Here is a 12,936-nt window from a genome sequence, read left to right on the forward strand (position 1 = left end):
TTGATATACTTTATTTGTCCTAGAATAGCTAATCATAGTGTTAATAAAAATGCTATTAAGAAAAACAGAGTTATCAAATTCACTGAGAATTTGTCTATACTTAAACCATAAACCTTCTTAGATACAACCAACTGTATTTTTTGTTCGAGGAAGAGACTCCTAAATATAATGCTAGACTGTTTCACTTGTTTACTATAATATCATCCCAACACAAGGAAGGAATCTAAACCTTGTGTCTTCTAATCTAAATCTTGTGTCTTCTGACACAAGAGTGAAACAACTAAAAATCTAGAATATAGGTTTCTGGTAATTCCTTTAATAGCCTTTCTTGATGTATGCCTATCCCATATATCTGATGGCTGTTTTTTAAATTAAACAGTATCATCATTCAACATTATGAAAAAAACCACATCAGTCTATTTTAAAATGTTTAAATTAATTTAGATTATTTTTAGAATGTATAGAAATCTTTACAATTTTGCTGAATTCCCATTTAAACATCTCTGTGAATTACCCATATGTATTCTGAATGGCATTTTGAACATATATATTTCTTTAATTGTATTCACATGGATCACACCTGAGTAGTCCACCAAGGCTAGCAATTAGAAAGTAATACATACCCTTTGTGAAAAGGTTTTCATCCCCATACGTGCTAGAGTTATATTTGTTTACTATACACAATTTCTCTGTAATTTGGTTATGAGATTTCATGTGGCTATATGCCTTTGCAAAGTAAAAGAAAAAAATATCTTCTTCAGCCTCTCTTCTGCTTCCTTGGTCAGTATTTTGAGCAAAGAGTAAATTAGATTTATTTTACATTATTTGATCTTGATAAATCTCTAAGCTGTTTCTTACAATCTTATTATCCTTCTGGTGTTTACAAATGGATTGTTTAATAATCTGTCCCAGCATTTTTTCAGATACCAAAAATGGCTGTAATTCCCAGCTGTAAACCCCCCATATGCTTACTTACTCTTTTTCAAACACAGATACTGTATTTGCTGTTTTACTGTCTCTTGAGATTTCATTCTTCCTTTATAAACTTTCCATAATACTTGTCAATGAGTCAGAAATGATTTTGAGTATCTTCTTTAAATATAGCAAATTTCATAAGAACATGCTATCTCAATACCTTTATCTACACAATCTTTAATCTTTCTTCATTCAGGCCCATTTTTTACTTGTTAAACATTTCATCACAGTCAAACCCTTTTTTCAAGAATGCCGTTGAAAATAAATTGATCTTTACAGTTTTTTCTTTTTCATCTTCTACTTGTTTTTCCCATTAGCCACAATATCCTTCCTTGACAAATATTAAGAAATCTATTTATTTTTTTATCTCATACTCATAGGGCTAAAATTTTGGTGTCTTTTTCCTTTGCATATCTGACATCTTTCTCCTCTAAATTCCTATTCTATTTTTTATTTTATACTGATTTATAAACTTTTGTTTCCATTTAAATGGTAGGGTTTATTTTCAGTGTCAAGTCATTAATTTTCATGCTAATATGTATATATATATATATATATATATATATATATATATATATACACACATATACACACACACACTTGTTCATATGTAGTTACTTTTCTTCCACGTTCATTCTTTCCATCCTGGAAATTACTAGTTGCCCTGCAGTTCCATTTCTTATTTTTATTTTTGCCTGAAAAATCCTTCCCTTACTACCATATCAACCTGTTTCCAGAGTGTGATGAACTGTCTCTTTTGGAAATCCATTGTCATGGTTTTGCTACTGTTACTCCTTTATTACCTCACAATCATGGACTCTATCATTTCATTTTCATTTTCACCCTAATTTTCTTCCATGTTCAGAGTCTGGATCAGTACCTTCAGTTAATCAGAGTTAGATGTATTGTCAAGACCAAAATGCTAAGGATGCATGACTCAGGGCCCAAAAACTTGCAATATTTTAATGGAAAAAGTTGGGTTTCACTCCTATCTTTTCAGCTCCCTGGGTATATTTGGGTTAATTTTTCATGCATTTCTCTGTAGTCATAAGAGCTAGCTGTTTACTTAGAAACTGAAACAAGATTTTTATTCTTATTCTTATTTTCATCTCTTATTCTTAAACTGTAGAGCTTTAAAACTGATCAGCACAAGACTTCACAAAATAAGAATTTTCTACATTAGGTCTATCGAACACTTGTGGAAAGGTAGTATTGTATGAGTATTTGTAATTTCCTGCTGCTGTATTTTCAAGATTTGGTTATTGAAAAACTCTCCTTCTTTATGTGTTTTTCATTTCTCACATTGAAAAAAACTTGAATCTACTCTTCTCTCACAAGTATTTTTTACTACATTATGTGTCCTAAGGCTTTCAATAAACTCAGAGAGTGAAAGCAGAAATGCTGGCATTAACCTTTAGCATAGTATAAAACTCAACATATTGAAATGAAATAAAATACACAGAATAGTGGAAAGGTCTAAATTCTTATTGTGTATAATTTGATAAAAATCTGCTTTGTGGTCTAACAAATGAAAGTATGATGGTATAAAAATAACTGTTCCTTAATCACTCTTAGAAGACTTTGTATTTTAAAATTTATATAATATTAATATTGGTAATATTATTGGTTGGTAATATTTTGTGGAATAGGAAATTTGACTCAGTCTATAAAAAATTGTCACAAAAAACTTGTGACGAGTTTACTATTCATATTATATAACATTTTTGATTTCTTTTAAATGAATAATGAAGCATTTGAAGCTCTCATACAATAAAAAAATCTAAATTTTTCTCTCTCTCTTTCCTGGTTTCGTAAAGAACTTGGAGTTACATATTTCACTTAGAATACATAACTTAAATAAGGTTTTTGCTTGCACACAGCAATATAGAACCATGTCCTGACTGACAGTTCTTTGGGTCTTGCTTATCTCCTGGCAGCTCTTTCTTCATGAGCTGCTTCCCTGCTGAGCCCATCCTCTTCTAGGGAGAATCAAAGCCACACCAAGATGAGTTATGGAATTCCTCCTGTTTTCAAAAACCAGGTTAGGGAAATGGAATCAGAAAAGAACAGTGTGATTCACATGATTACTCTGGGGCCTGAATAACACTTCTATGTATGCTATGGAGCATCAACAGCTCATTTACCTATGAAAATGCCCTCATAAAATTATTTAATTGATGTAAACTCAGTTTAGTTTAATAGAATTTTTTAATACTAAAATAAGAAGGGTGGGTTTGTGTTCGGTTAAAGTAATTATTTGAAATTGTTATTTGACACTGTATGATAAATTGTGAAGTTGCAGAAGAACCTTCACTTAATGAAGGAAAAATTGGGATTTTTTTTCTCAAGAAGAAAGGTATCTGGTTTTTTTGTAATAATGCTGAATTTGAACAGTCACAGTATGGCTGTTACATTAAAATATGGACTCATTGCTTTCATTTATCCCATTAAATCATTGGAAAGCATTGCCTTCCATTTAATTCTGAACAGTAGGTAAATACCACCTAGAAGGGTTTTAAAATGGGTATTGTACTTTGTTTTCTCCTGGAGCCATAAGTAATCTGAGAGAAGTCCTAATATACAGTGACCATGCATAAGGAGAATAAGTGGAAGATATATTATGGGTCTGTAACTCTTTAAGCAGCCTTGGAATGAAAATATATTGAAATCTTTCAGCTTACATTTTAATGTACCTAGTGTTGCACTGAGTATAGTTGTGAATTGTTTGAGAGTTTAACAGAAAATCTAAGACTCTCAGTGATAGTAAAACTCACAAGTGGGCATTAAAATTTGCATGTATATTTCAAAATTACTTCTGAAATTGGAACCCAATATCATTGAAGATGCAGCTTTTCAGCTGCAGATTTGTGCACAGCTTTAGACCTGCTCAACAAGAACAAAAAAATTACCATCCCACAGTCTTGGGTTTGTGCCTTGGGAAATGTTGTTATGTCTAGTGTTCCAGGTATAGCCTCTGTAATAGCTTTACAGAAAGATCCACATGGTTACAGGAGGTAGACCAATGAGGAGCAAATGATTACTGTCAGTTTTTACTGCTTTAGAATCACAGATCTGCATTGCAATCATAGCACCTTTATATTATTACAGTGTTTGTAACCACAATCACAAGCAGAGACAGAATAGTAGCTACTGATAACCCAAAGATGAGTATTTATGGGAACATTTATGGGAACATTTAGATGAGTAGCTTTTCTGGAGTACCTATTTTGTATTCACATGCACAAACTGAAAATACACCTAAGCTTTTTAAAATTTGTCTAGTAGAATAACATTTGGTGCAAATACTTGTGGTCTTGTGTCCTTCAGTAATATGAGGGTTTTAGAGACCATTATTTTGATTTTTTTTTCCTGAAATACAGAAGAGGCAACCAGTGCAATCCAATGGCAAATGTATGGGTTGTTTATTATTATACTAATATGGTGCAGTGCCATGATATCAACTTGAAGAAGTGTCAGTATCCAACTCATCACATAGACTGCGATTCAATTAAATTATATGGTTTTTTTTTTTTTAATTAAGAAAAATCAGCCATCAGATACAATGGACTGCAAACTTGATGTGAACAATACATCACAGGAGAAGAAACTTTAGGAATTACTAAAAATTGAGGCATTCTAATGGCCAGGGACACAAAATATTAGGCATTTCCCCATGACAATGGACAGATATTGCTGCATAGAATACGCAGCATAAGACATGAACTAAAATTTTGTTAATTTTTGCTTTTATCACAATTTGTTGCCATTTACAGACCATGTACTCTTTAACAGAATGTTATATGATTTTAGAAGTGTCTGTGGAGTTAACTCTAAAATTCCAGTTGAAACAAATCATGCTTGTAAAGCAGGCCCAGCTATGATGTGAGGACAGCGTCTATTCTAAGTAAAGCACTAAAGTTAGAATCCTTAGTAACTGGATTCATTACATTCTTTCTGTGTGGCTGATCTACCGATAGCATCCTTCTGCTATGCAAGATGTCTCTGCTGACATCCAATCAAAGTGTCAGATATTTTCTTGAGCAGATTTAGTAGTCTGACATTTCTTTTTCTGACTCTTGGTCACAGCCATCTGAACCCCAGAACTGCAGATAGAAGAAAAGTTAGAAACCAAAAAATCTACATATCCATAAAAGGCAGAAATAAGTGTATAGAGTTTTGCTGTTGAAATTTAATGCTTATTGTGAGTGACAAGAAGTAAGAGAACTAAGTGTCATTTTCACCAGGTGTTTTTGATGTGATGATGTGGACTTGGTAAAATATAATGCCACATTCTACTGCTTCATGTCAGCTATAGATTTTTATTCTCTGGTTCAGCAGGTATTTAAATGTTATCCTTCTGTCTTACCCTAACAATACCTGTCACTGAAGGAGACTAGTCATTCTTGAAAATTTTGGCACAAATTAACTCCTTCTGCAGCTTCATCCTTCTAGTTAATAGATCAGAAGTTTCATTCAATTTATAGCAGCACATCAACAACAAGAGTTACTGATATCTACTGGCTGAAAGAAGGGAAAACAGGGTTGGTAAAGAAGGGCATGGATAAAAATTATCCTCAAAGCTGGATTAAAACTCACAGCACTTTTAATAAGAAATACAATAGAAACTATGAGTCAACTCAGACTTTATTGTTCCTACAAAGCCAGATGACTGCACATTCAGTACTGTTTCTAAACTCACAAGCAGATCCATAAAATAGGGAACTACCTGAACTTCCTTCAAGAACTCAGAATAACTTGTATTTTTACAGCAAATGCTATAGTGTCCCTGTGACCTAAAAACATATCAGTATGGGTTAAATTGAGTTTATTTTTCTAAACTGAAGATATACATGCTGTAGCTAGGACCCTAAAATGTAATGTACGTAGGACTTGCAAACCTGTTAAGAGTCCTCCATCACAAAAAATCACATGGAAAAAGAAGGTTAAATAGCATGGTTAATCAATAAGTTAATATATGCAGATGTATAGAAGTTTTGCTCATTGTATACTGTAAAACTACATTCTTAGAAATTAAACAAAAGGATGAAAATGTAAGTTTATGTGGAAAGGTAATTTGAATAATTTAAGACTGAACATTTCCTTCAGCAACTTTTGTCCTAGTTATTGCATCAAGAAGTGGTAGCACTGCATATTTGCAGCCAGAGTTGCTTTTTCTGCTTTAGGGTGGTCTTAATATTAATGTGTTTTAGTGATTACTACAGGAACGGACTTCATCATCATAGTGCGTGAATATTTTGCTTGTGAGATTTTGGCCTCTATATCCATCCTTTAAGAGACCTGAGATTTTATAACTACTGTAGTCTATTGATAATTTTTTAACTATAATGGAAAATTATGTAGCTTCTTTCTAGATATCTTCCTATATCCATGTGCTTAATTTTTTACAGAGATCAATATGATCTGATACCATTGATCCTAAAGTACAGCAAGAGCACATCTTTCAATAATATGAAGCTGAAAACAGTAGTTTAAAAAATACTCAAATTTAAAGAGAAATGTAATAGAGTATAGCTTTGTTTCAGTCTTTTTGATGAAATGTGATGCATTATCACATTTTCACAATGGATCCTAGACAAATGAAAAAATTATTTAACATTATTACAGAAACTAATATTAATGACAAGCAAGATATGCCTCTTCTTTCCTTTCTAAAAGCTCTAGAAAGATAAATTAGTTCTTGTATTTTAAAATTTAGATTTTGGGGCAAAAATCCTCTAGAATATAAAGAAAGACATAAAAACCTGCAGTCTTGAAGGTCATGTTAAGCTTAATGGCTAAAATTCAAAATTTCTAGAAAGAAAATTGCAGCAAGCCAGGATTTTCCTTATGTGTCTTTTTCTGCTTTATTGTCTGAAGGTTATCCCAGGCAAGTATTTTCAATTAATAAAAACATGTTTTTGATACAAGGCTGCAGTATAATTTATTTCAATTTGCCAAGTGACTTGATAGGAAGAAGTTATTATGACTTGATAGGAAGAAGTTATTACACGCTAAATTAAATCACTACGGTCAGAGAAAGAAGGTCTCTTCTGCCCTGATTATGACCTCAGTAACCACAAGAATGAATACAGGACTTTTTTTTCTGATATTTGGCTATCATGTGTGGAAGTAGTTAGAATTTCAGATGAAATGAGTAGTTTGGTTGTTTATATCTAAGTAGTTGACCAGTGACACTTAGTGTGTGACACTTAGAGTGTGAGTTGTCTGGCAGCACCAGCTGATAGTGCCAAAGCCTTGTGGATGTGGGTGAGAGCCATGACACATCTCATCTGCACAGTGGTAAAATTATTGTACAGAATCACACCTGGTGAAAAAACCTGGGAGGCTTCCTGCCTACGCTGCTGGTACCAAGCAAGGGGCAGAATGTCAGGAAATTAGGTGATCTGCTAGAAGTCTGAACTTAAAAAGATAATTATAATTTTCCACTTTTTCAAGATAACAATGTTCTAATAAGAAGCAATAAAATTCCACTTGATTGTGAAGGGCCTCCAGTAGATTAAGAGATATTACTTTACAGAAAATATTTTAAAAAAGGTAGTTTATTGAATGAATTTCATTACATTGATGATGAAGTCATTATTAGTTGTTCACCTTCAAGAGATATTTTCAACTTTCTTTAAGAAATAGTAATGTAAGCAGTTATCCTCAAGGCTCTTAAGTTTTTGGCATTTAATAAAAGCTCAAATTATCATGTCTCATGTTGAATCTTAATGAATGCAACTACTGAAGTTCAGTGGAGAATTAAAGAGTGAGCAGATGCAAACCCTTCCAAATACCATAGCCATCAAGACACAAAGGAATTGCTTAGCACAGCACCCTTAGCCTAATTATAAATTTGAAAAAAAAATATAAACCAGAAAAAAATAAAGGTATCTTCCTCTTTTCATGTCTCAAGACATCTTGGCTGTTTTGAACATAATTTATTTTGTGGGTAGGTTCTATTCAAATTTACTTTAGGTTCTATTTTGTCTATGCCAAAAATAGCTCCTGCTCATCCTATACGAAGTCTCAGGTTTGCATCTGAAGATTTATCTCTATCCAGGAAAGAGAAATGTCTATTAGTCAAAGTTTATTTTTCATAAGAGATACTAAAAAGAGAAATAGCTATACAAAACTGAAATAAATATTTGATTCTGTGTAATTCAATAATGATTCCAGTGGCAAAACTGCTCATAAGTTTTCCACACAAAATGACCAAACTTCGCAAATTTGAATAGGAAATTTAAAGACACAAGCATTTGTCTGCAATTTTCATTGGATAGGTAGCATAAAAGAAAAGGTTTGAAAGTATCAGGAAAGTGTGTCACCCTTAATCAGTAAGGTCTAGACAGTATTTTAAGGGTGCAATATTCTAAATGTGACCACCTATGTCTTTTTGCATCCTGGGATATTCTCAGTAATAGGATCTCCCTCAAAGCCTTTTTAGCACCATAGGATTTCTTTCTGTCTCACTTGAAGTTCTCTCTGTTCATGGATAGCCTTGGATCACAGTAGGGATGAGAGATCTTGAAAAGGAATGTGCGGCGTGACCTCGGGCAGGTGGGATGAGCTGCTGGCACTGTCCGTGTGATGCCGGGTGGCCACCACGAGAGAGCCACCCCAGGGGACGGCGTCTGCCACCCCGGTGGTGCTGAGCGCTGCTCGTGGGTGCGCAGCTTTGGTAGCTCTGCACGCTGAGAGGAGGTGAAGGGATGAGAGATGACACTTGTCTGCCAGCCCAAAGAGTCTTTATTTTCCCCAGGTGGGGCAAGAACAAGGTGCTCTCTGAGTGGGTGCAGGAACAAATATCAAAGAAATCAAAGATCACAGCAACTTAAAAAGGGGGTGGGTGAACAGGGGTGCAAACCTGTCTCACCCAATGGGGATAAACCAGAGAGGGACGACAGCAATTGCAACAACCTATGATAATGTAACAGGGGTAAGCACAACGTCAGGAGACAAATAGAAAAGCTAAACTGGGGTGATTGATACAGAACTTTCTCGAAGAAACTGGGGGTGGTTACAGGATTGACAGCCAAAGGGGTATAAACAAACTTAGTTTGATGGAACCAAATAAGGAGAAAACAGGGAGAGGTGAGAAGATTGACAAATAACTGGGGAGCCAAGTGGTGGGAACTTTTGGGGTAAACAACTTGGATCAAACAACTGTGAGGGGACAAATGGCGGAGCATAAAGGGTAACTAACATTGATAAAACCAACTGACTAAATCAAACCACACCGCAACAGGAATGAATTAATGAACAAACAAATTTTAAAGAATCAGGCCTTTATGTCTTAACTGGCACAAACTACTAGATTTAAAATTGCCCCCTGAATACTAGTAGCTTTTCTGTCATTTCTCTGTGCTACAGCCCAAGGATCTATGCAAATTCAAACCTTTATGCTGATAAGTTACTGCATTCAGTTCTCATAAGAAAATGTATCTCTCTTCAGAACTGCATAATGCCTCATGAAATCTGCCAAGGTTTAACAATTCCATTCTCTCAAGTCCCAAAGGAGTTTGCTGTTATCAATAACTTTTTCTCCCATTTGCTTTTAATATTTCTGATTTAAAAGAACAGGCTTGTTTGGAACTTTACCTCTACGCTTTGAAGCTTGCCAGTAAAAATACCATTTGTTGTTGTCTAGAAATCATAGTCAACCAAGTATCCAATACTCATAAACCCACAGATCCTGTAAAATGACTCTGTAATAGACAGCTTGAGGATTTATAGCTCTCTCATGGCTCTTGTTTGAGATACTATCCTAATAACCACTTATACATAATCAGATGGAATTTATGCAACCTTATCCAGTAAATGGGCCATGTGAATGTTTCTCTATTATTGCCTGCCTCTGTAGCTCACAGACTACAAAACAGTTGATAGTAATTCTATGCAAAAACAAATTATTGTTCTAAGAATAGAAATCTCAATAGCCTTGACATAAGTAATTTCAAAATACAGTGGAGCTTAGATCTAAAGAAATGCTTGAGGGATAGAAAATGTATTGTTGAACTGTTTTCTCACTAAATTAGTCATTCAGTTCTTTGTTCTGGGGAAAAAAAAAAGGAAATTAGTGTGATAAAATGGTTGGGGCTCCTAAATTTATGCTCCTCAAATAAATCCTTTACTGTGTTGCTTTCACAGCTGCCCAGAAAGAAAATTTTTATTTGCATCTCAATATCAAATGAAAAATGTTTTGTCACACTGTTTAGAGGGCAGCTTAACATATCACACTTCTTTGAATTACTTTAGGGAATTAAAAACTGTTTCTTGTACCTATGAGGGAAATATGGATATTTGTAGTCCTAGTATTGTTTTGTTTAATTTTGCATAGTGTAAGGTATTTAGCAATAATTAAGTTGATTTTTTTTCTGCAAATCTTATGTCCATCTTACTTAATGACTGAGACATGAAATTACAACAGCACATAAAGAAATATGCAGGAATCAACATGGTTTTTTTTTTGTAAAAAGATAAAATAAACTGTCTTCCTGTTACACAATTTTTCTATCTGTATTCACTGCTGTCAGACAAGTATTGACTACAGACTTTCTGATTCCAAATTGTCTGTAATTTTAGTGCTGCATTCATTGCTTATGATTCTGTGCTCAGAAGCAATGGCTGGTTATACTCACCTTTTTATCATTCTGTCTTTCCTCAGTTTGACCTGAACTTTAATTTTTGTTGTAATATGGTGTTTATCTGTAGAGTTATCAAAGTTTAGAATCTTAATATGTTTTCATATGATGAGTGAAAAAGCATATATCATACCGTGTATCTTCAATAGCATAAGGCAGGATCTTGACAAGAATTGTTGTTCAATATTAAACTCTATGGAACTTCAATGAGACAAAAACGGCTTTTAGTCTGTTCAGTCAGCAACTAAATAACTGCAGTTACAATCCTAAATATCCTTCAGCTTTTTAAGAACAGCATGGGACCAAAGCCAGCAAGCTAATATTAAACTTGGGAAAGATTGGTCAGTGAGGCTTTTGCTATTACATGATTGCTATCTGCTGTATATAATTTTGTTTCAGTAGCCAGTTTATTACATTTGTGTGTACATAATTATTTTAAAGAGATAGATATTAATATTGACACATATTGAAATTTTGACAATCACATTACATGAAAGTTACACTCTATCAGAGAAAAAAATCCCTGAAACAAATCCCTAGATGATTTATGATGTTTGGATTTCATAGATTAAACTTCAGCCACTCTCTTGCTATTTACATTATGTAAAATTATATAAACTAAGGTAAATTTTATCACGTATGCTTGCCAGGAATATCAAGAAACTGTGCTATTTTCATTTGAGAGCCCATACTTTACTATTAAACTTCATCTTAACTGAATACTAAAAACAAAAAACTGTAAGGAAAGTAAACTCAGCATTTCATAGAGCACAGATACACCAGTGTATAATGCCCTCTCTACACTAAATATTGTGATTATATAGTTTTGGAAAAGGTGAAAGCTAAAGTAAGCTAGCTGTGCTTGCCAGTGCCAGAATTGTCATCTGCAGTATTGTAATACTTGTTATAAATGGACAGTACAGCATCATTTATGTGCTTAGTTCTTGCTTCATATTTATGTCACTATGGGTTTATTTCCTTCATTAATCTCTGATAAAAGATTTTAGTTCAGTTTCAAAATACAGGTAGCACTTTCGTTCCAGTTGAATAAAACAGATCCCTTCTGATACTTGCCTCTGACATACCAGCAATAAGGCACAGGGTCCAGTGTTCAGCCAGGACTCTCATGTTCATGTGTCTGAGCAACTACTACAACTTCTGTCACAGAGGGAGAGAGAAAGGAAAAAGAAAATATTTTCCCCTACCAATGTCACTATCCTACCTAACAATATTTGGGAACTCATGTTTGCAGTCGTGTTTCTCAGTCATGTTTGTCAGGATATACTGACAACACCACTACTCTGATCAACCAAATATAATTATGGGTTGGGGACTGTGACATCATTACCTTTTGCTGTGAATGATGAAATAAGCAAATGGAACTGTGTACATGCCATGATGCAAAATGGTGAAATTATTACTTATAAAAGTAGATTTTTTTTTTTATTATAATCAATACATAAGAATCTGGCTCTCCCTCCTTCTGTCACTTTCTCTTTGCTCTGCCATGATCTCCTCCATGGGCTTTGGGGGAATAGCCTGCCTCATCTCTGCCTTTTCCACGGATTACAGGGAAGCAAATCTCTGCTCCAGTGCCTGGACCACTTCTTCCCCCTCCTTCTCTGACCTTTCTGTCTGCAGGTTTATTTCTCACAATGGTGGCCTTTTATTTATCACAATTTTATTTCTAGAAAAGAAAATTTTAAATCAGGGTAAAGGAAAACTATTTATATTTGAGTACTATTTCAAACAACAAAAAGGGATGGGTTTCTTCCTTCTGTTTTAATTTTTTTTTTTTTAATTTTTGTTTTTCTGGTGGGATCCTTGGTAGGATCTTTATCAAATTAATTTAACTTATACTGTTGTCTTTATTTTAATTAATAAGTTAAAGTAAAATATTGTCCCAACATATAAAAATACACCAATAAAACCTTTGGAAACTCTAGAATAGTAAAAGAATGAAATATTCAAGTAGCAACATCACCATTCAAAAAACCAGCTATAGATCTTTGTGTTATATTTCTCTGTGTGAGTGTTTATAATTATTTAAAGTCACATTCTGAACAAGTAGGTGGTAAGCTTTATTGGCAAAAATGACCAGAGGACAATAGTTTTAGTAAAAAAAAGAGTGAAAGCCAAATTCTAAACAATCTAATACCTGAACATGCAGAATTCAGGTGAGATTAAGAGATGCATAAATAATTCTCTAACTCACAGATCATTTGATTCCATGTTTTTATCTGGGCCATCTACACTAAAGATAGTTTAGCCAACAGAGTTAACTTGCACCACACTTCCACTTCTTGGGTATCTTTGG

The sequence above is a fragment of the Lonchura striata genome, chromosome 2 (assembly GCF_046129695.1).
Source record: "Lonchura striata isolate bLonStr1 chromosome 2, bLonStr1.mat, whole genome shotgun sequence".
NCBI classification, from domain to species: domain Eukaryota; kingdom Metazoa; phylum Chordata; class Aves; order Passeriformes; family Estrildidae; genus Lonchura; species Lonchura striata.